The following is a 22,715-nucleotide window of genomic DNA, read 5'->3' as shown; positions in this document are numbered from 1 at the left end:
CTGTTCCTAGGACCTGCAAAAACATAGCGACCCAAAAAATATATATAATTCAAATAGAATTCGGTGATTTTTCTCCAACAATAAAATTCTACAAACCAATTTTTAAACCCATGTTTCTAAGATAAATTCTCTGGTTTTTTTTCTATTACCAAAATCATTAACAATGTAATCAAAAGGTCTTATTGCAAGTAAGTTACTACTGGAATAAGTGTTGTGGATATAATTTAAAAACCACATTTATAGAGATGCTTTTGAATTTCTTTAAAAACAAAAAAAATTATTTAATGTAGGGGTATTTTAAGTTTGAGTTTTAATATGTTTGATATAATGTAGTGAGGCCTCAGAATGAAGAGTACTTAAAGCCTATGAACACCAAAAGATGGCCTGAGATAAAGCATTTACCTTTTACTAATAGGAGTACTAATATTATGTTTGTAGAGCAGCAGAGAAACACACAAACTAGATTGAAGGTAACAACTTTACCTTCTATTTCTTCTATATTCTCTATTATGCAGCACAGAGTGAAATGGAAAGTAAACTAAAATGAAGAGTTGTAGTTAAACTAGGTTTAATGTTAAATACATAAGATAAACAGAATATGTTAGATACATACATTAACCAGTAATACAAAAAAGCTTTCGGGCTTTATGTCACCCTTCATCAGTTAACTGTTGGATTGAAAGTAGGAATGTAGAACTTAAGAGCGTGCGATGGCAGTCATGCACAGTGAACTGTATAATGCAACAACTAACTGTTGAAAGTTGAAGTTTGTGGTTGTGATGAATGGAAACGTTTAACTGATGAAGGGCAACATAAAGCCTGAAAGCTTTTTGTATTACTGGTTACTGTATGTATCTAACATATTCTGTTTTTAATGTTTATTGTATGTATTTAATATTAAATCTAGTTTAACTACAACTCATAATTTTATTTTAATTTCCGTTCCATTCTGTGCTACATAATAGAGAATATAGCATAATGAATCCAGAGTGTAAGTAGGCCTTTTTACCTATCTGCTATTTCTTGATTATAATATCACAAAATGTTATTTTCCTAGGATATTGTGTTTTCCCATCATTAATGAGATCAGGTATTTACATCTTTCTGTATACCATATTTTGGATCATTGTATTATGTTTTCTAATTATGCATAATAAGTGGGGGCATTCCATAAGTTCTGCCATAACTTATTTATTTGAAGTCATGTTATGAAGATTTTAGTTTGCTCATTACTGATTAAAGCAGTTCAGAGGGAATCTTGCTAAAGGGGACAAAATTTAAATTTTAATCCATCAACTAGCACACAACAATTTCTGATACCCCTAGTGTGTGTATCTTGCAGACGTGAAATTTTTAAGTGCTCAGTAACATTGGCATTTATGAAAATTGACTTTTTTTTTCCCTGCTGGTTAATTAGATAAACTGGTAAAATATATTTGCAGTGGCATTAATATCTATCACTCACACAATTTTCTGAAATTTTAAAAAGCTTATAATGCAACTACCAGTACATAAATTTCCTTGAAATTCCATTACTAGATGAAAAACACACTAAAGGAATATGTAATGAATTTTTACACTAATTTGTTGTGAGAGCATGCACTTTTTTCTTTTGTTTGCAAGCAACTAAAAGTGGTTAATGAAAATTTCAGTTTGACACCAGCTTTCAGAAGTTTATAATGCAACTTTCAATAGAGATTTTTGATTGAAATTGTTACAAGACTAAATACACATCCAAGAAGGGTGCTGTAATATCGTTTTCAAAAAAAAAAAAAAAAAAAAGTCTTCTCTATTAGTGAAGCGTTACTTATTCGAGGTAGTGCAATATCATGGCAACTCGTCGTGAAGGCAGAGCACAATATGAGAAAGAGCAAATGATGCCTACGACAACTACTTTGTTGTTTCTTAAGAGTTGTCTATGGTGTATCTACACACCAATATTATATAAAAAAAAAAAACAATTCTATGTGTGCAACATGAACTTCTTATAAACCAAAGCACAATGTCATTTTCTGTTTGACATCAGTTTTTTTGAGCAATTTATAATGCAAAATACACTGAAGAAGGAATGTATAATTAATTAAAAAAAAAAAAAAATCGCACATACCATTTTTTTTTTCAACACAAAGAAATAATTAGGCATAATAGCATTTTATACTTGACCCTGCATTTTTTTTTCTTCTTTTTTTTGGAAAGGGGTTTCAGGTGTGTGGATGGAGTAGATGAAGAACATGAAATCACTGGGTCTCAAAAGACAACGTATTTGGCCTGAGGTTAAAGTCAACTAATCCACTAGATCAGTGATGTCCAACCTTTTCCCATACAGGGGCCATATTCAAAGTTAGATTTGTTTCACAGGCCACACTGAGTGATTTGAGAAAAATGTGTTACATTTTCCACATCTTCTTGCATATAAATGGAAATTTCTATTTTCAGGCTATATATAAAAAATGCAAATTCTCAACACTTTTTATGCACAACAAATCTGTCACTGATTTATTTTTTTAGATTTTATTAAAATTATAAAAATATGACTTGCTTTTGGTTTTTAAAAAATACCTTACTTTTCCTTTTAAATGCTCACTTTAGAAAATTTGCAACCTGAAAAGGATCACTGCTTTTCAATGTTAAGGTGAATAAATAAATATAACGATACACCTGAAATTGAAAATATTCAAAAATTTATTAAGTGCAATACACAATAACATTTAATGAGAAAATTTTGGCTGATAATTTACAAAATTTAAAATTCTGTTTTAGCTCACTTTCCATGCGGGCCGTGTAAAAATTATTCTCGGGCTGTATCCGGCCCACAGGTTGGACACCACTGCACTAGATGATTGTTTATATCAGCATATTACTGATATAAACTATATTCTAGGGACAAGAATATCTGGATATGATCATCACCTGTGATCCAAATTGTACATAGTAAGATTTCCTGTACCATCAAAATATTTGGCGGTACAGGAACTCTTACTGGAATGCTTAGAGAGGAGTGAAAATAGAGTGGAAAGTAGATGGTCATCAGTGAGATCTCAGTTGTTAACAGTATAGGTGGGGGTATCAATTTCAGTAAAGGGTTCGTAGTCATTTTTTTTTCTTCTTGTTCTTCACTTCCCACTTATTTTTACTCTTGAAATGCTTCCCATTGTCCAAATTGATATCCTTTTTTTGCCCTAACATAACACATTTCCATCTAAATAAATAAGAATTGCCAATTTATTTTTTTCCCCATGCATTTACTGTTGTACTCTATTTCATTCTAACTTGGAGGTGAGTTGTAAATGTGTTAATTACAACTCAGTAGAAAATATTAAAACACAATACAAAATCTGCTATTTTATGTTATACTTTTTTAATACTGGCTAGTCTTTCCACCCTGTTAAAATAACAAAAAAAAAAAAAAAAAACCACTTAAATTGTTTCTATTGATATACAGAAATACCCTACATAGCACTGATAATTCGTACCGAAACTGTTCCGTGTTATGTGAAACCGTGCTGATTGAGGTATAATTATAATGGGTTTTTAATTAAATGCATACCAGACAAACAGTCTATAAACAATTTGCGTTTAATAGCCAATTAAAAGAATTTGAAATAAAAGAATATTGCAAAAATTTTATTAATGAAAAGGTAACATCATGACAGATGAGAAAAAAGCTTTATTGTTTATTTAGGTATTTCGATAATGAAGTCTGGTGAAGTCTTCTCTTCTTTTTCTTGGCGTACAGGTCTTTGTAACATTGAATCCCATCTTGTAAAATTTGCCATATCTTGATGCTATGTTCAACATTCAGATCTCCATTCATAATTGCCTCGCAGGCCATGTCAACTCCCCGCAAAACTTCTCCAATTCTTCTGTTGAAAATTCTTTTGATGTTACTTCAGTGTTATCCACTTCGAATTGTTTTCCTCTTCTTCATATGCAGTTTGCTCATCGATTTCAATGAAAGTTGAATCATCTAAGTCAGTGATTTCCAAACTCCCCAGTTTGGCGCGGACTAGTGCAAAAGGAGGCGCGAAAAGTTTAACAGAAATATAATTTTCATAACATAACATTAAATTTTATAACCTATTTTTTAAAGCATTTACCACCACCTATCTCACTCTAACTTCGATATAAACATGAGATAAACATTTATTTGGAAAAAAATATATTATATTTTGCTGATATGGATTGATGAATTAAGATTGATATGATGTAATGTAATATATATATAATTTAGTGCGTACTTTGTATGACATATATAGGTAGATTGCATAGTATAGCATTAGCTGCATGGTTGAAAATATGGTGCGATTGTGTTTTTTATTGTTTTTGGTGTGATTACTTACTGATAATAATCATTAGTAATTTAGAAGTTGTATTTTTTAAGAATATAAATTTAATCCTAATATTTTTAGACGAATGGATAAATTTTTGACTGGTTACAAGAGAAAATCCACTAATAATGAAGATACTGATGCTGATACAAGTAAAGGTAGTGGGAATACAAGCAACAGGGAACAAGGAGGTAGAACTCCCAAGACAAGAAAATACGATTCATCCTATTTATCATTAGGATTCACAAGTGTTATTATAAATTGCTTGGAGAAACCAATGTGTTTGTTTTGTATGAAAGTTTTGGCTGCAGATAGTATGAGACCAGGCAAATTAAAATGGCACCTTAAAACTATGAATTCTGAATATGTTGGGAAGCCCATAGAATTTTTTCAAAGAAAATTAGATGAGTTTAATAAACAAAAGCAAACGTTCAAAAAAATTGTTTCTGTTCCATCAAATGCATTACTAGCATCGTACCAAGTTTCTTAAAGAATCGCGAAATGTAAAAAACCACAAACAATAGGAGAAACTCTAGTTTTGCCAGCAGCTATTGATATGGTTAAAATAATGTTCGGCAAATCATATGCGAAACAGTTGCGACAAATACCGCTTGCTGATAATACAGTTGGCAGAAGAATCGATGATATATCTGAAGATCTTTGCGATTAGTTTCTCGACTGCGTACTTCGAAATTCGCCATACAAGTAGATGAGGCAACTGATGTAGCTAAGGATGCTCATTTAATTGCATATGTTCGATATGTTGCAGAAACTAATATGAGGGAAGATATATTATTTTGCAACCCCATTCCTGGCAAGGCCACATCCAATGAAATTTTTAATATAATTGACACTTTTTTTGATGAGAACGACAAAGTGGAATAACTGTGCTCCGTCAGTACACCGACGTAGCACAATGTCAAGGACACAAGGCAGGTCTTCAAGCATTAGTTAAAAAGAAAGCACCCGAAGTTATCTGGATGCACTGCATGCTTCACAGAGCAGCTCTTGTGTCAAAAAATATGAGCAAGGAACTTAATATTTTTAGAAAAGTTACGAAAGTTATAAACTATATAAAAAACAGTCCTTTAAAAATTAGGTTGTTTGCAAAGCTGTGTGAAGATATGGAAGCTAATTATACCTCACTTCTATACTATTGTGAAGTGCACTGGATATTTCATGCAAAAGTGATTCAAAGGGTGTTTGAACTCAAAGAGACTGCAATTTTTCTTGATCCTAATGAAGAGGCAAATTTATTTAGGAATGATAACTTTATTGTTAAACTTGCCTGTTTGGTTGAAATTTTTGGAAAATTGAGTGTTTTGAATAAATCAATGCAAGGACCACAAATGCATTCACTGATTCAAAAAGACAAAGTGAAATCATTCATAAAAAAATTGGAGCTATGAAAATCAAATTTACAAAAAAAATAAGTTCGACATGTTTCCACTTTTAAATGATTTCTGTGCCAGAGTTAATATTGAAGCAAACAAAAATCTATTTACTGAACACTTGGATGGTTTGCTAATGCACTTTTCACATTATTTCGAAGATCTTGATTTTACAAAGTTTGTGTGAATACAGAATCCATTTGTCGATGAACAAGATGATAAATTCGGATTGACAACTATTGAAAAGGAAAAATTGATAGAATTATCATGCAATACTTCATTGAAACAAAAATTTCAGAGTGAAACCTTAGTTCAATTTTGGTTGAATTGAAGTGAAGAATATAATACTTTATCAAGCAAAGCAATGCAAGTACTGTGCCATTAGTAACATCATATTTATGCGAAATGGGATTTTCTGCATTAGCTGCAATGAAATCCAAATATCGAGACCATTTAGTAGCAGAAAAAGAGCTACGAGTAGCACTCTTCTCAATGACACCTAGATTTGATAAACTTTGCGCTAATAAACAAGCGATGCGCTTGTTTATTCATCGCATTAAAAACAAATTAATTTAAAAATGAATACAGCAGGCCCCCGTTATAACGCGGTTCGCTATAACGCTGTTATTATATTATAACCCGTGTCTGACTATAACGCTGTCACAGATCACTATAACGCTCTTTTACAGATTACATTTTTGACATATTTAATGAAATCGTTTCATTTGATGGAGTCGATAGCTTGAAAATGAATAGCAAAACAGCATTAAAGCGTTTCCCACGCTCAGTGAAATTTTCTCACACGCTAATTTAATTTCAGTACAGTGGCTTGTTACGTAGTTCCTAGATCAACATTTTAAAAAATGACGAAGTATATTGCTTGTAATATTTGCGTTATGTGCATCCGAAGTCTAGTCATCACTCAGTACCGTATTAGACAACGTGCGAAACGGACAGTTTACTCGAACATTGTATCATAATTAATGCAACCAACGCAGTTACATTTTCGAAGAATGAAAAAAGAATGAAAAATCAACAACGTCTGAGCACAGTACGAAGACTATAAATGTAAGAAAAAGACTGAATTTGAAAATTAGACGTTTTGAAGCGAATCAATTCCGGTCAACGACAAGCGGATGTGTGCCATAATTTAGGACTTCCAACTTTAACTGTAAGAACAATTATAAAAAAATAAAGAATTAATTTTTGCAGCGGGAAAGGTAGCTGTTCCACTGCAAGCAACTAGGGCTAGGCCGGCTATTAGGATTGAAATGGAAAGACTAATTTTAATGAAGATAATGTCCAATGCAGAATTCAGTTAAGTTAAATATTGAGAGAGAGAGAGAGAGAGAGAGAGAGAGAGAGAGAGAGAGAGAGAGATCGTATCTGAAGAAAACTCGACTAAAAAAAATGTGGAACCATTTAAAACTGGTAAGGGCTGGTAGAATAGATTTAGAATGCAGATCAAGGAGCCGAAACTTTCAAAAAAGAACTTGTTAAAATTATTGAAGAGGGGTATTATGTGTTATACTTCTCAACAAGTTTTTAACATAGATGAAGCAGGACTTTTGTGGAAACGAATGCCTAAAAGAAGTTTCATATTGAAAGAAGAAAAAACATGCCAAGTTTCAAAGCGGCGAAGGATCAGTTGACGTTATTGTTGGGTGGTAACGCTGCGGGCCATTTAAAATTAATACCCCTTTTAGTTTATTTGGAAGAGGGCCAAAGTTCAACTCAAAATCCACACATTTTTCATGATTAAATTCATCCATTAAATTAAATCAATTAAATTCATGATTTTAATTGGAATTTTAAGTTTACTTTTGATACGCAAGTAGTTACCACATAATTATACGTATGTAATGCAGAATATTTTATATGTGCAAATATTTGAATATTAAATATTTTGACCGACATTTGTGCATCTTTTCATTACCGTTTATTATTGATTAGGAAATATCCTATGGCATCGACCGCAGCTCACAAATACACATGTTACCTTATGGGAAAGCGGCGCTCGCTTAGCGCGGATTCACTTAGCGCTCTGTTTTTCCGGAACGAATGATCAGCGTTAAGCGGGGGTCACCTGTATATATAGTAAAACCTTGTTATTATTCTGTCAATTACATTTTTTTTTTTTCATTTTTTGTATTAATACATTTTTTACCATTTAAAAATGTGTCTGTATTATTTTATAAAATAAAGGTAGGCGCCAAGATTAGATTTTTTTAAAAGGGGGCATAGTAACAAAGTTTGGAAACCACTGATCCAAAAAACATATTTCGAAGATCTTGATTTTACAAAGTTCGTGTGGATACAGAATCCATTTGTTGATGAACAAGATGATGAATTTGGATTGACAACTATTGAAAAGGAAAAATTGATAGAATTATCATGCAATACTTCATTGAAACAAAAATTTCAGAGTGAAACCTTAGTTCAATTTTGGTTGAATTGAAGTGAAGACTATAATACTTTATCAAGCAAAGCAATGCAAGTACTGCTGCCATTCGTAACATCATATTTATGCGAAACGGGATTTTCTGCATTAGCTACAATGAAATCCAAATATCGAGCCCGGATATTTGGGTAGTAGAAATTTTAGTAGAGATTAGTAGTAGAAAAAGAGCTACGAGTAGCACTCTTCCCAATGACACCTAGATTTGATAAACTTTGTGCTAATAAACAAGCACATCCATCACATTAAAAACAAATTAATTTAAAAATGAATATACAGGGTGATTCACTACCAGTGCGACAAACTTGCAGGAGGTGTAGGAGGCACAAAGACGAATCGGAATCACATGGCATTGCAGGGTCCGAAATGCCTTCGTCATGCGGTAGACGTTGAACGGGAGGTCGCGTGAACAGCGATCCCGCTGGAAGTCAGCATTTGCAAACCGGTTCCCGAGGCAGTAGGATGGACAAGTATTCAAACGTCGAAATGGCCGACATGCACCTCGCGTATGGAGCTGCGGACTGTAATGGGTGCACCGCTCTGCGCTTGTACCAGGAACGTTTCCCGCACAGGCATGCTCCTCATCATACGATTTTCCACGTGTGCACAGAAGGTTACGTGAGACTGGTTGTTTCACGAGAGGTACCATGAACCGAGAGTGAACGGTGAGGATGCCAGACAATGAGGAGAATGTCCTACGTCTTGCAGAAGGCAATCCGAGTACGAGTACTCGAGCGATAGGCCAACGATTGAGTATTTCCCAATCCACTGTATGGAGGATACTGTCAACAAACCAAATGAGTTCATACAATCTGCAACGCGTCCAACCATTGGAGCCTGCGAATTATCCACTCCGGAGGACTTTTGCTACTTGGTTTCTTCAACAGAAACGGTTCGCAAATGCTGACTTCCAGCGGGATCGCTGTTCACGCGACCTCCCATTCAACGTCCTCTACCGCATGACGAAGGCATTTCGGACTCTGCAATGCTATGTGATTCCGATTCATCTTTGTGCCCCCTACACCTCCTGCAAGTTTGTCGCACTGGTAGTGAATTACCCTGTATATATAGTAAAACCTTGTTATTATTCCGTGAATTATGTTTTTTTCATTTTTTGTATTAATACATTTTTTACCATTTAAAATGTGTCTGTATTATTTTATGAAATAAAGGGGAGGCACCAAGATTAGATTTTTTTTAAAAGGGGGCGTAGTAACATAAAGTTTGGAAACCACTGATTTAAGTCATTTGCATGTGAGTCAATGCAGTCATGTACATTGGCAGTGTCCAAAGTTTCGAACCCCAAGTCTTTTCCGATCTTCACAATGTCTTCAGCAATTGTCTGAACTTGCAATTCAAAGCCAGTGAAATCATTTGCCAAATGGGGCAAAACATGAGGAATAGCCATTTATCACAACCCTCTGCCTCCTGCCCTGAAGCCATCCTTCTATCCATCTAAGGATTTTCCCAGTGATTCCAACCTGTTCCAGCTTATAAAGCAACCGCTCATGTGGGACCGAGTCAAAAGCCTTGCTGAAATCTAAATAAACAATGTCGAAATTATTCCCTAAATCCAGCTCGTGAGTGACCCTTTCGAAATAGCGAACCAGATTTGTTAAACATGATTTTCCCTTTACAAAACCATGCTGAGTATCCTTGAGAATTTCAATTCGATCCAAATGATCCTGAATTCCACCCTTGATCATTGCCTCCATGATTTTCCCTACTACTGAAGTCAGACTGACAGGTCGATAATTTCCAACTTCACTTTTAGAGCCACCCTTATGTATGGGAGATACATTTGCACTTTTCCAATCCAAGGGAATCTCCCCAGAGTCTAGTGATGCTCCATGCTTTTATCTAGTAATAAAAATGTTTAAATTTTCAGTTACATTTAATTTTACCTTTTCAATGGTTTTACTTCATTAACAAGTGATTGTGAAACCATTTTGAAAGAAATTTGGAACTGTATCATTAAATTGTTATTTAGAAAAAAATCTCCATTCTGTATAAATAAATGTATATGTTACCAGAAAAAGTGTAGAATCCAGACATTGTATAGAATGCTTGGAAAAGTATGAAATAAACTTTTCTTTATTATCCTATGATATTATTATTAAGTGAAACGCAATTCTGACTTTTATACAAAGGTATACTGTGGGGGGGGGGGAATCCTCACATCTCACTGTTAAAATGAATATATACCTGTTATAAGTACAAAATATAATATAAAAAAATGTTTATAACATGGAAATTTTGGGGGCTTTCCATCCGCTTTACATTTATTAAAAGAATTTCCCACTACAGTTAGTCCTCGGCATATGTAAACCCAAGTTATGTAACTTCGGACTTACATAAATTTTTTTTTGGTAAAATCATAAGGATACTTTTTTGTATAATTTTTAAGAGTGAAGTCAAATGAAGGAACAACAAGTATAAGTTTTCATTTTCATTCCCATACAAACTATGCTGGATAATAACCTGTGCTGTAACTAGAATCTAGTTAAATAACTAGATTCATTAACTAACATTTCATTTTCTGCTTTAAAAATTAATTCTGAAGAAATATTCGACGTGTTTGAGACAGGTGAACTATGTCGAAGCACTTCAGAGAAACCCCACAATGTTCAAGCCGCATGGACTGTATCTCATTGGCTATTTCTTCGAAGAATTACACTCTAGCCCTTCGTCACTACATCCTTTCCTTCCTTTCTTTCTGGATTGTAGAGTCAGTTCAGTTTTGTTTGAAAGCGAAGTGGGAGCTTTTGTTTGCATTTTGCACGTAATATTTGTTACACGTCGGGCTATTGTGGTGAAGTTGAAATTCATGTTGTCCTACTATTTTCAATGACTTTGTATCAAACTATCATTGTGTAGTGCATGCTTCATTCGCATATCATAAGGTGTGAGAGCATCTCTTGTAACTTAACTCTATGAAGTTCTTTACAGAAAATTTCATTTTGACCATTATCATGGTGCTGCCTAAAAGAATAAGAGACAGCAGTACAAGTAAATCTACCAAGAAATGGAAAGCGATCAACTTGGATCAGAAAATTAAAATTATAAGGATGTATGAAAGTTGTCAAAAATTAACAAGTATTGTACATAGATTTGTCTGTGTCAACAGTGAACACAATAAAAAGGACAAAGACAGAAAACATGAAGCAGTGAAGGGATCGGCACCAATGAAGTCAACTATAATAACCAAGGCAAGAACAGGACTAATAAGTGAGATGGGAAAGTCCTACCATTTCCAAGATCAGATTCAAAAACACATTTCCTTAAAGCCTCCACCTCATCAAAGCAAAGGCTTGTGCCATTTTTGAGGATCTTAAGAAGAAGAGCGATGATACTGAAACCACCTTTGTTGTGAATCATGGTTGGTTTGATAGGTTCTGTAAGAGAAGCGGATATCATAATGTTGCTATAAGTAGTGAAGCAGCAAGTGCAGTTGGTGAGGCTGTCAAAAAATTCAAGGACAAATTGGATGAGATTATAAGAAGTGGTGGCTATTTGCTGCAACAAATATTTAATGTGCATGAGACTAGCTTTCTTGGAAATAAATGCCTAGTCGGGCTTAATTGTGTTTGTCCCTGAAGATGAAAAATATTGCTAACAAATGTCAGTGCCTTTTAAGATATTAATTCTCCTTGACAACGCTCCCGGTCATCCTAAATATCTAGATGATCTGCACAGCAATGTCAAGGTGGTACACTTCCCTCCAAATACAACGGCTTTGATTCAACCAATGGATCAGGGATTTATCCGTGATTAAAAAGCTTATTACATACGGACAACATGTTCAAAATGCAACAGAGCAGGAGATGGATCTGTGACAATTCTGGAAGATGTTTAACATCCTTGATGGAATACACAACATTTCAAGCACCTGGAATGATGCGACAACTTGTATGAGTGGAGTTTGGAAAAACGTCTAAAACATTCTGAGCTTAACAACGAAGGCTTCAACAAAGATGAGCTGATGTCTTCTGTTACCAATGAAATTGTAAACTTAGTCCAGGAGTTGCAGCTGGTCCTGAAGGACAAAGATGTAGACGGGGGCCTTGTGGATGAACGAGGTAAATATTTAACAACAAAAGACCTAGCCCAGTTGAAAGTGCAAAGAGTTGAGGAGCAAGGGAGAGCTGAATCCATTGAGGAATCGGAGCAATCCAAGAAGCAAGTCAAATTAAAGTAAATGCCAGAAGCATTTCATAAAATTCGGGAAGCTACATTTGATGAAATGGATGAAAACACCGAATTTCTTGAAAAGAGAAAGAAAAGTTCAAGGTTGCTTATCAGCTTATCGCAAAATTTGTGAAGAGAAAAAAACATATGAAACAGATGAAGATTTCATATCACATACTACCTCCCTGACCTCTACTCAGCCTACAACACCCTGTGATTAATGTCTTATTAATGCTTCAGGTTCGTTTAAAGTTACCTTCAGTTCATCACCTGAAGTGTATAAACTTTGATTCATTGTGTGGTTTAGACCAATTTTCTTAAATATGTACACTTTGTTTTGATTCCTTTAGTAGCCCTTATAAAGACATGCATTTTCAATTCCGTTTATGTTTTCTTATGTGCCACTCCGGCTACTTCACTGCTGTCCCCAGATAAATTTTTTAATTGTTATGGTATGTAACTATTTTTCGTCATTCTTCTGAGGATATTATGTGGTTTTTGTAATTTTGGCATATCAGGGAGTGAGTGGCAACATTTATTAGTCATTCCCGAGTTATGTAAAATTCGACTCGACTTACATATGTCGGGGACAGACTGTAAAAATAAATAATTTTTTAGTTCAAAAAGTTCAAAAAATAAATAATTTTTTGAACTTTTTGTTTTTATCTTTTTGTATATTTATACTGTATATTAATTTTGTACCTTACTGTATTTTGTATAAAAATTTTACAATAAATTTTTACATCCACAATATTCCTATTTTATTTTTAAAATTCTTTTTACATAAATACGGTTCTATTTTCACCCATAATATAGTCTTCTTTGAATTTTGTAGACAGAGATCATTTAATAAAAATAATTCCTTTGACTCACTTTTCTGGCCCAACAAGATCTTCCTAATTAAATACAGTATTAATAACTGTGCTGGCCCAATTCAATTCCACCTCAGAAATAAGACAACCAAAAATTACATAAAAAAAATAAAGAATTAAAATGCAATAAATAAATAAATCACTGATTCCTAGTTCCTATCTAGGAACTGTATGTGTGTGTGGAGTCCCAGACCAAACTATGGCTGTTTATTTTATTTATTTATTTTTTTTTTGGTTTTTAGGAGCATTAGCAACTAGGGCCATATTGCTCCGGGATATGCGGTGGTCATTCCCTGACCTTTCCGCATCCTCTGTATTTGGTGGTGACGGGCTTGAACCCCGGTCTAATCAAGAAGTGTGTGCTATACACTGCTGCTCCTTTCCACATGGCTACAGAGGCGCCCCAAACTATGGCAACCCTGCTGTGTATATGTGAAAATACCGTACTCGGCAAAACCAATCAATGCAATTGTGAATATGTTTGTGCAAAGTAGTCTTGGGATGTGTTATTTACATTTTGTTCAGCCTCTTAGCCTAGTGAGCAGCAGAGTATACCACCCACTGGTTTCCACCCTTGGCCCATGTAGGCAGACCAGACAGAAACAAATGGGAGGGTAAAAGCATTCCAAATGTATCACGTATTGATAAATCCCACCCTGTTATCCATGGAACTGGATCATAATAGGCAGTCATCTGAAGAAGATCAGGTCATGTCAAAGACTGCGCAAGATTGATGTTAACGGTATTCAACTAGGAATTTATTTTATACCATTAATTTTTTTAAAAATTTTATTTGATTTTTAAAATTTGAATCCTGGAAAAGGATTCAAGGTCATGGAGTTTATGTTATAAGGAAATACATTTAAGAGAATGGGTTTTAGATTGTTAATGATATATTTAAGAAATTATTTTGTGAATATTGAAGAATTCAAATTATTTTTTAAAAATCTCAAAACAGATAGTGCAGTTTCTGAAACATACAAACAAAAAATCTGCCTACAAAATTCAAAGAGGACCATATTATGGGTGAAGAATAACTACTTATGTAAAAAAAATTGAAAAATAAAATAGGGATATAGTGGTTGTAAAAATTTATTGTAATATTTTTATACAAATTACAGTAAGTAAGGTGCAAAATTAATATACCGTATAAATATACATAAAGATAAAAAGAAAAAGTTCAAAAAATTATGTTAGGAACACAGTAGTGGGAAATGCATTTAATAAACAAAGTGGATGGAAATTCCCCAACATTTTCATGTTATAAACATTAATAATGGTGTTATAGGACAATAAAGAAAAGTTTATTTCATACTTTGCCAGGATTCTACACTTTGCGGGAACATATATACATATATATATATATATATATATATATAATAAAAATTTAATTCAGAATGAATTAATAGAAAAATGCACAATGATGGAGCAGTATAGAACGCAAGGTGCCAAGGCTAATAGAAGATGGAAAGTAAGAAAAAGAAAAGAATAAGATATAAAAAGGAAAAGAATTTTAAGAACCTAAAAGATTTATGATGATTAAGTGTTAGCCAGTAAAATAATTTAATTACAAATAGATACTGAATATCTTTGATTACAAATAGATACTGTAGCTTTTTATTAACCATTAATATGGAGTGCTCATATTATATATGTATGTAGTTACCCACTTATCCGACAAACTATCTTCCCGAACAAGGGAAGTTTGCACATTCCAGTATAAGCTACAGTATCTATTTGTAATCAAAGATATTCAGTATCTATTTGTAATTAAATTATTTTACTGGCTAACACTTAATCATCATTTACCATGGATCCCAGTACAACAGTCCCATTTTTCCTCAACCTAAAAGATTTATTAAATTATCTGAAATTAAAGGCTGAATCAAAGAGCAAATTAGAAGTAAAATTTACGATTAATTAAAAAAAAAAAAAAAAAAAAATAGCATCAAATTGAGGGCAGGAAGATAATAAAATAACTAAGGGAAAGAGAAAGTTTGATACAAACTAAAGAAGTTTGGAATGTAATCTGGTATTTCGTCAGGGGGGACTACACTTATCATGTACCAAACCACTGCGTTTCTATACAAACTTACATTATGGAGGAAAGATTAAAAGTTATGGAGAAAAAAATATATTAAAAAAGGAGAGAGAAAATGATAGATCCTCTAAAAACATAAGCAAGGTTGCCCCAATGCAGTGTATATAATTAAGTTAAGGAAATTAAATTAAAGTATATATAAAAAAAAGACAATGAATACCTTGAATTCATATACCTTAAGTCGATATCACAATTGTAATATATATATATATGGTAAAAGAACGTAGTTTTGTATGTCAAAAAAAGGAGTAGTGTTAATTTTTGAATGTCAAATATATAGAGAGGTAAATTTTCCAAGAAATATTTGATAAAGATGTAAATTTGGAAGTCAAAAATACATTAAAGTGTAACAGACAATGGTAATAAAACGGGAAATAAAACAGGGTAAGGGAAGGAAAACAATATTTAAAAAAAAAAAAAAAAAAAAAAAGCAGAGAAGGAAAGTGAGAATGTCTGAATCACCCTAGCATTTCACTAATAGCTCAACGGATGGAAGAACGAAGAGTAGAAAGTAAAAAGATAAAAAGCAAAGAAAAGAGTTTAAAGGATATTAGGTAAGCTAGGTGTGTAAATATCCAACCTCTTAGAGAGGACCTTGGCTAAGAGAGCTTGGGTATTTACACACCTAACTTGCCCACACCTGACCACAGTCACTGATGAAATACCTGCTTATGTACCAAACTTTTTTTTAGTTTGCATCAAACTTTCTCTTTCCCTTAGTTATTTTATCTTCCCACTGTCAGTTTAATGCTCACTATTTTTCTTTACTTTTTTTTGCTATTCCTTTCAGCATCTCTACATTTAATTGGCTCTTTGATCCGGCCTTTAATTTCAGATAGTTCTTTTTTTTTTTTTTTAGGTTCTTAAAATTCTCTCTCTTTTTATTTCTCATTCTTACTTTTCTTCTTCTATTAGCCTCGGCCTTGTGTTCAACACTGCTCCACTTTTATGTATTTTTCTATTAATTCATTCTGATACCATCTATATATATATGTAGTATTTAAGTAAACTAAGTTGGAATTTCTTTGTTGTACCCTATAGATAAACACATAGAATGTAATAAAATTATTATTATTCTATGTGATTATTTATAAGGTACAACAAAGAAATTCCAAGAACTAAGAGAAGTCTAAGAAAATGATACATAGCCAGGGAATTTATCAGGGGAACTACTCCTGACCATGGCACTGCATTTCCAAACTCGTCTGTAGTATTAGAAAAGAGGGGGGGGGACAAATATGTGGCCTTTATCGTAATACTAGTAGACGAGGTAGTCCCTACGCAGTGTAAAAAATGTAAATTAAAATAAATACAAATATATACAAAGTGCATGAAAAAGTATAGACAAGCAAATGGTATAGGGAATGGTAAATTCTAGGGGAGGGGGAAAGAGAGAGAAGATGTTCAAAAAGAAGGCGGAAATAACAATAGGATTAAGGATAGATGGAGCTTTCGTATCACCCTCATATTGTACTAATAGTTTTATGAATGGGAAAGTGATAGCATAAAGAAAAAAAAAATGTAGAAAAAGTCATTAAAAATACTGAACTTACTGAGTGTGTAAGGCCCAACCTTAAAGAAAGGGTTCTGGTATAAGCAAGCATTAGTAAGAATGGGTGTTAATACCATAGGCTTGTAGTGAAGAAGGGAAATCGAAACCAAAACTAAAAGTTACCTGGAGTCATTAACATCTGCGACGTACACAGCCAAGATGCGAAAGGGAGAAACAATGACAAGTCACCAAGTTTTTATAGATTTAGAGCAACATATAGGGATGACCTCTATCATTGAAAAAAAATTTGGGAAAGATGGCCTAAAAACATGAAATGTCAGACAGAAGGCATTGGACATGCCAAAATGTGAAGGAACATGGGAAACAGAAAATAGAACAAAAATAATTCCAAACTACAGGAGATAAAATTTAGATGATCAGATAACAGGGTTTATAGATTACGGCTCCAAACTTCCAAGATGAAAAACTGTGATAGAAAGAGAAAAGGACAGTTAGGTACATCTGCTGTTGATTGGAGGTTTAGTGAAGCCATTGAAGAGAGTAGCAAAAAATCGGCAGGCAAGGCAAAAAACTTTTGATGGAAACAGAATTAAAAACTTTGAGAAAGAAGACTTTTCATATCCAATGATAAAATTTATTCACCAAATAAAAGGCCTGGTTAAATGATGCAGGGCTACATCCAGACAGTAGATCGGAGACCGGTGTCAGAGAAGCAAAGTGCCAAACCTAGCGGTTGCAATCAGAGAAGGGACACACTTAATAAGTCCAGAAAAAAAAGCCATATGTACAGGATTCCAAAAAAGAAGGATTGAACGAATTCAAACTAAACATGTGAAAAAACGTAGAGAGTAAAGCAACAATAATCTTATTCTGAAAAGGAACCTTAAACGGAAGTCATGAACAGCAATTTCTAACTAAGTAGTAGAAATCCCACCAAATAATATGCAACTGCACAATACCTTTAACATGGACAGGTGCCAAGTAAATTGAAATTGAATTTATTTTTAATTATAGAAGAAACTATACAAAAACAGTATTTGATGAAAAAGGGAGGTATATTATTATTTAAAAGCTTGTTATAAAAAAACTTTTATTGCTTTGCTGAAAAGGATATGGTTACTGCATATGTTAGCTAATCTAATGGTTTGAATACAAATGGTATTTTTGTGAATTTTTTTGATATATTAGATTGCCAATTTGTAAGGTAAATGATCTTAAAATTAAAATAGTTTCTTTTGTCATAAATGTCAATAAGATGAGAAATTGCATCATTGCAGAGTGTAATTTTCAGATCAAGGAAGTTGGCTGTGCAATTATCAACAGTTTCTTTGAGTCGGAATTTAAAACTAAGATGTCATCAACATAACGGAAGGCTAAAAATTTATGATTGGGATTGCTGGTAAAAAATAATTCCTCATAGTAGTGTAAAAACAAGTTAGATACAAGGCTGGAAATTTGTGAACCCATGGGAACTCCAATAATTTGTTTGTATGCAAGCTTGCCATCGAAAATAAAGTTATTTTCGATATATGCTCATGTATGCTTAATATTCTCATGGATATTAAGTTTCTCATGGTATTTGCTGAACAAATTGTTTTAACACAAACACCAGTAGGTTGAGTGGGTTTGTGAAATCAAAAGTTTCAATACTAATAATAGAGAGATTGGATCTAAAAATGTTTAAAACAGATTGGTTATTATTAATAATCCAGGTAGTAGTAAGATTGCTGAAGATGTTTTTAGCTGTCTGAAGAATTGCTTTTAAATCCACTATTTTTGGAACTAGTTATGAACCAGGTAACCTTTAGTTTTGGTTTCGATTTCCCTACAAGCCTATGGTATTAACACACATTTTTACTAACGCTTGCTTATACCAGAACCCTTTCTTTAAGGTTGGGCCTTACACACCAGTAAGTTCAGTGTTTTTAATGACTTTTTCTACATTTTTTTTCTTTATACTATCATTTTCCCCGTTCGTAAAACTATTAGTGCAATACGAGGGTGATACGAAAGCTCCACCTATCCTTAATCATGTTGTTATTTTCGCCTTCTTTTTGAACATCTTTTCTCTCTCTCTCTTTCCCCTCCCCTATACCATTTGCTTGTCTATACTTTTTCATGCGCTTCACATACATTTGTATTATATTCAACATTACACTTTTGTAAATTTGTATATAGTTGTATTTATTTTAATTTACATTTTTTTACACTGTGTAGGGACTACCTCATCTACTAGTATTATGATAAAAAGCCGCATATTTGCCTCCCTTTTTCTAATACTACAGGCAAGTTTGGAAACAGTGCCTGATACATGGTCAGGAGTAGTCCCCTGATAAATTTCCTGGCTATGTATCATTTTTTGCATCTACTATATTCAGATTCTGTATATTTGCCATCCCCTCATTCGACCTTTGCTAAAATTGCCCTCCCATATCTGAATATAGTGTCATTTATTTATTTACTTGTATATTCCTTTCCCCCCCCTCAGTCCCAGTTCATTTTTACACTAGGTTTTTCAAATTCTTTCACCTGTTTAACCACTACTTCATTTCCACTTTCTACTATAAACTTCTTAGTTCTGGCACCTTGTATACTTTTCATTTCCATTTTCACAGACACTTTATTTATTCTACAAACCACACATTATTTATATCCTTTTGCTTCCTATACTGAATTGGTCAGAAACAAGAATATTACCGCAACAAGAATAACGCAACTATGCACGGCTTGGGCAGCCTGTGCCCAACTCATCACAGCACTGGGTTCCCTCTACGTGGTGGCTCTATACAGTAGACCGGGACAAGAAATAGAGATCGCCATCAACTACCTACGCTACCTACAGAACATCCTGCCAAACGAAAGAATCATAATAGGCGCGGATGTAAACTGCCGCTCCCCGCTATGGTATAGCGCTACAGATGATAGAAAAGGGACAGCAAACGGACAGCAGCTTGAGAATTACCTGACAGGATCACAGTTAGCGGTCCTAAACCAGCCACACCAGTTACCGACATTCTGTAACACCCTCTGGGAGGCCACAATCGACATATCCTTAGCCACTAGGAACCTGGCGAACCACGTGGCCGACTGGAGGGTGGAGGAAGCCTGGACCACCTCGGATCACCGAGTTATAACTTGCACAATAACAAGAACAATGACAAGAGCAACAACAATCAACCAACGATGCCATAGATATGCAGTTGCCAAAGCGGACTGGCCGCTATTCAAAGAACTACTAACCACAGCGATCAACAGTAACTCACTAACCCTGAACCCATTGAACAGCCCAGACGACCTGCAGAAAGTTACTACGGAACTGATGACAACTATCAGTAACCAAGCAATAAGAAAAAAACACCCCCAACTGGGGGCAGTACCCTGGTGGACTCGAGAAATTGCCATGCTCCGGCGGCAAACGATAAAAGCAAGGAAGGACTTTCAGAGGGCCCGCAGATCATGGCCTGCAAACGAAGTCGAAGTCCTGAGACAACAATATAGGGAGATAAGAAACCGCTATACTGATGCCATTAAGAAGAGCAAAAGACGCTCTTGGGAGCTCTTAGTATCCACAGAAGGAAACACTAACCCCTGGGGCCTAGTCTATAAGGTAACCACCAACAAAATGCCCAGAGGGGAGGTGAATGCCACAACCAGGACCCGGCAGGGAAACCTTACCACGACCTGGGAGCAGTCGATGGACAATATACTGGACACAATCTACCAGAAACCAGCGATGCCGATACTAACAGCACAGAGAGAAATATGCGAGAGCAATGCCAGTTACACCAATCAGGCAATGGAGCCCCCCTTTACCAATGACGTGGCAGCTAGTCGAGTAAGAAGCAAGAAATGCCCAGGTCTCAACATGATTGAGCCGGAAATCTTAAAGAAAACTGTTGAATACGCACCGTACCTATTGCTCACCCTATACAACAGATGCCTGGAAGCCGGCCACTTTCCAAAGGCATGGAAAACGGCCAACTTAAAACTAATTCCAAAAAAACCCAGAAAGCCCAGATGCATATCGACCCATCGCACTGCTCTCGGTGGTAAGTAAAGTATTCGAAAGACTACTTCACAGAAGAATAATTGCTCACTACGGAAAAGCTGGACTCCATGCCGCTAATCAGTATGGCTTCAAGCCAGGGACCTCGACAGTGGACGCACTGGGAAACCTACTCAGGACGGTACAAGAATGTAGAAACAAGTACCTGCTTCTCATCTCGGTTGACTTTGCTGGGGCGTTTGACTCACTTTGGTGGCCAAGCGTCCTGGCGAGGTTGAGGGAGGCACGGGTGCCAACAAACCTATTCAAGGTCATGGAAAACTATTTATCACATAGAAGAGTGGAGATCAATGTAGAATACCATAAGGTCACAAGAGAAGTACACAGAGGCTGTCCGCAGGGGTCGGTGCTGGGACCACTCCTGTGGAATATGGTGTTAGATGAGTTCTTAGTGATGGATCTGGGACCCGTCAGGACACAAGCATTCGCTGATGATCTGATATTGACCGTGGGAGCGGATTCCCGGGCCCAGTTGGAAACCCACGCAAACCAAGCACTGCAGCAACTCCAGCAATGGGCCGCAAAACACCAGCTAACAATTTCACCCACAAAGACCTCTTCAATCCTGCTTAAAGGAACCCTGCAATTGCGACGACCACCGCAAATAAAAATTAACAATGTCACCATTAAGTTTGTAAACCAACTTAAGTACCTAGGCGTGGTACTGGACAACAACCTCTCGTTCCAGCTGCACCTAAAGTACATAAGAAAAAAAATCAGGAGCTATTCTGCACTGGTAGCCAGAGTTACTAGGAAAGATTGGGGACTCAAAAAAAAGAGCCCTGACGCTATATTACAGGACAACGTTTCTCCCAGCAATTACTTACGCCTCAGCAATTTGGTTCTCAAAAACTGCACTGGCAGTGAATAGAAGAATTCTGGACATGATCCAAAGGACCATACTCTTAACTACGACGCGTGCGTGTAGTACAGTGAGTACTCCAGCACTACAGGTACTCGCTGGAGCGCTTCCTTTGGACCTGGAGGTCGTTCGCACAGGTCTGCTATACTTGCTATCCAGGGGAGTGGCGGCCACACATCTGGACTACACAACTGACCCAGCGAACAACCTAAAAACGGAAAAAACTAGATTACAGAACCACCTGCTAAAATTATGGCAGAGAAGATGGACGGAGACCACCAAGGGTGAGATAACCAGAAGATATCTACCTGACCTCCAGAAAATCTACCCAAAACAGCTGACCTGGTACTTCCCAGGGTACCATTTGACATCTCTAATAACAGGACACGGACCCTACAATGAGAAGCTGCACGGATTCGGACTCACTGAGGACCCAAACTGTACGTGCGGGGAGACAGAAAGCTGGAATCACATAGTGTACGAGTGCCCACAATATGAAGACCTCAGAGGAGTACTTATAACAAAAATAAGATACCTACCAAAAGGATTGGAATCCCATTTCATAGATACTGAGGATGAATATAGAGCATTATCCCAGTTCGCACAAGACCTCTTCATCAGGAGAAGGACATTAATCACCATCTACAATGACTGACATCAAGTACCACTATTGAGACACCAGCCAGCACAATGTAAAGGCTGCAACTAAAGATGAGGGACACAAGCACAAGGACGGAGCTTGCCCCATGAATAAAGAAACTTGAAACAATAGCTGCCAATAGCCATATGGCGATCTGAAGAGGGCACTCTAGCCTCCTTCACCTTTAAACCTACTTCCCTGGGGGGAGGGGGGACATTTTCGTCCTCCTCTCCTCTCCACACTATATCTTCTACTCTGGTGGGACATGGGCATGTCCCACTGAAAACTGGGGCTAC

At 35.4% G+C, this 22,715-nt stretch overlaps 1 protein-coding gene across 6 annotated transcripts in view; it reads right to left on the bottom strand.

The window, feature by feature from the left end:
- Su(dx) (WW domain containing E3 ubiquitin protein ligase suppressor of deltex) overlaps window positions 1-22,715 on the bottom strand; it is a 382,533-nt gene that overhangs the window by 1,654 nt on the left and 358,164 nt on the right. The window lies entirely within an intron of this gene.

The sequence above is a fragment of the Mastigoproctus giganteus genome, chromosome 10 (genome assembly GCF_048544385.1).
Source record: "Mastigoproctus giganteus isolate SK-2022 chromosome 10, ASM4854438v1, whole genome shotgun sequence".
In the NCBI taxonomy this organism is placed as follows: domain Eukaryota; kingdom Metazoa; phylum Arthropoda; class Arachnida; order Uropygi; family Thelyphonidae; genus Mastigoproctus; species Mastigoproctus giganteus.
Note: the sequence above shows the minus strand (reverse complement) of the source record. Positions and strands in the feature narration are given on the sequence as shown.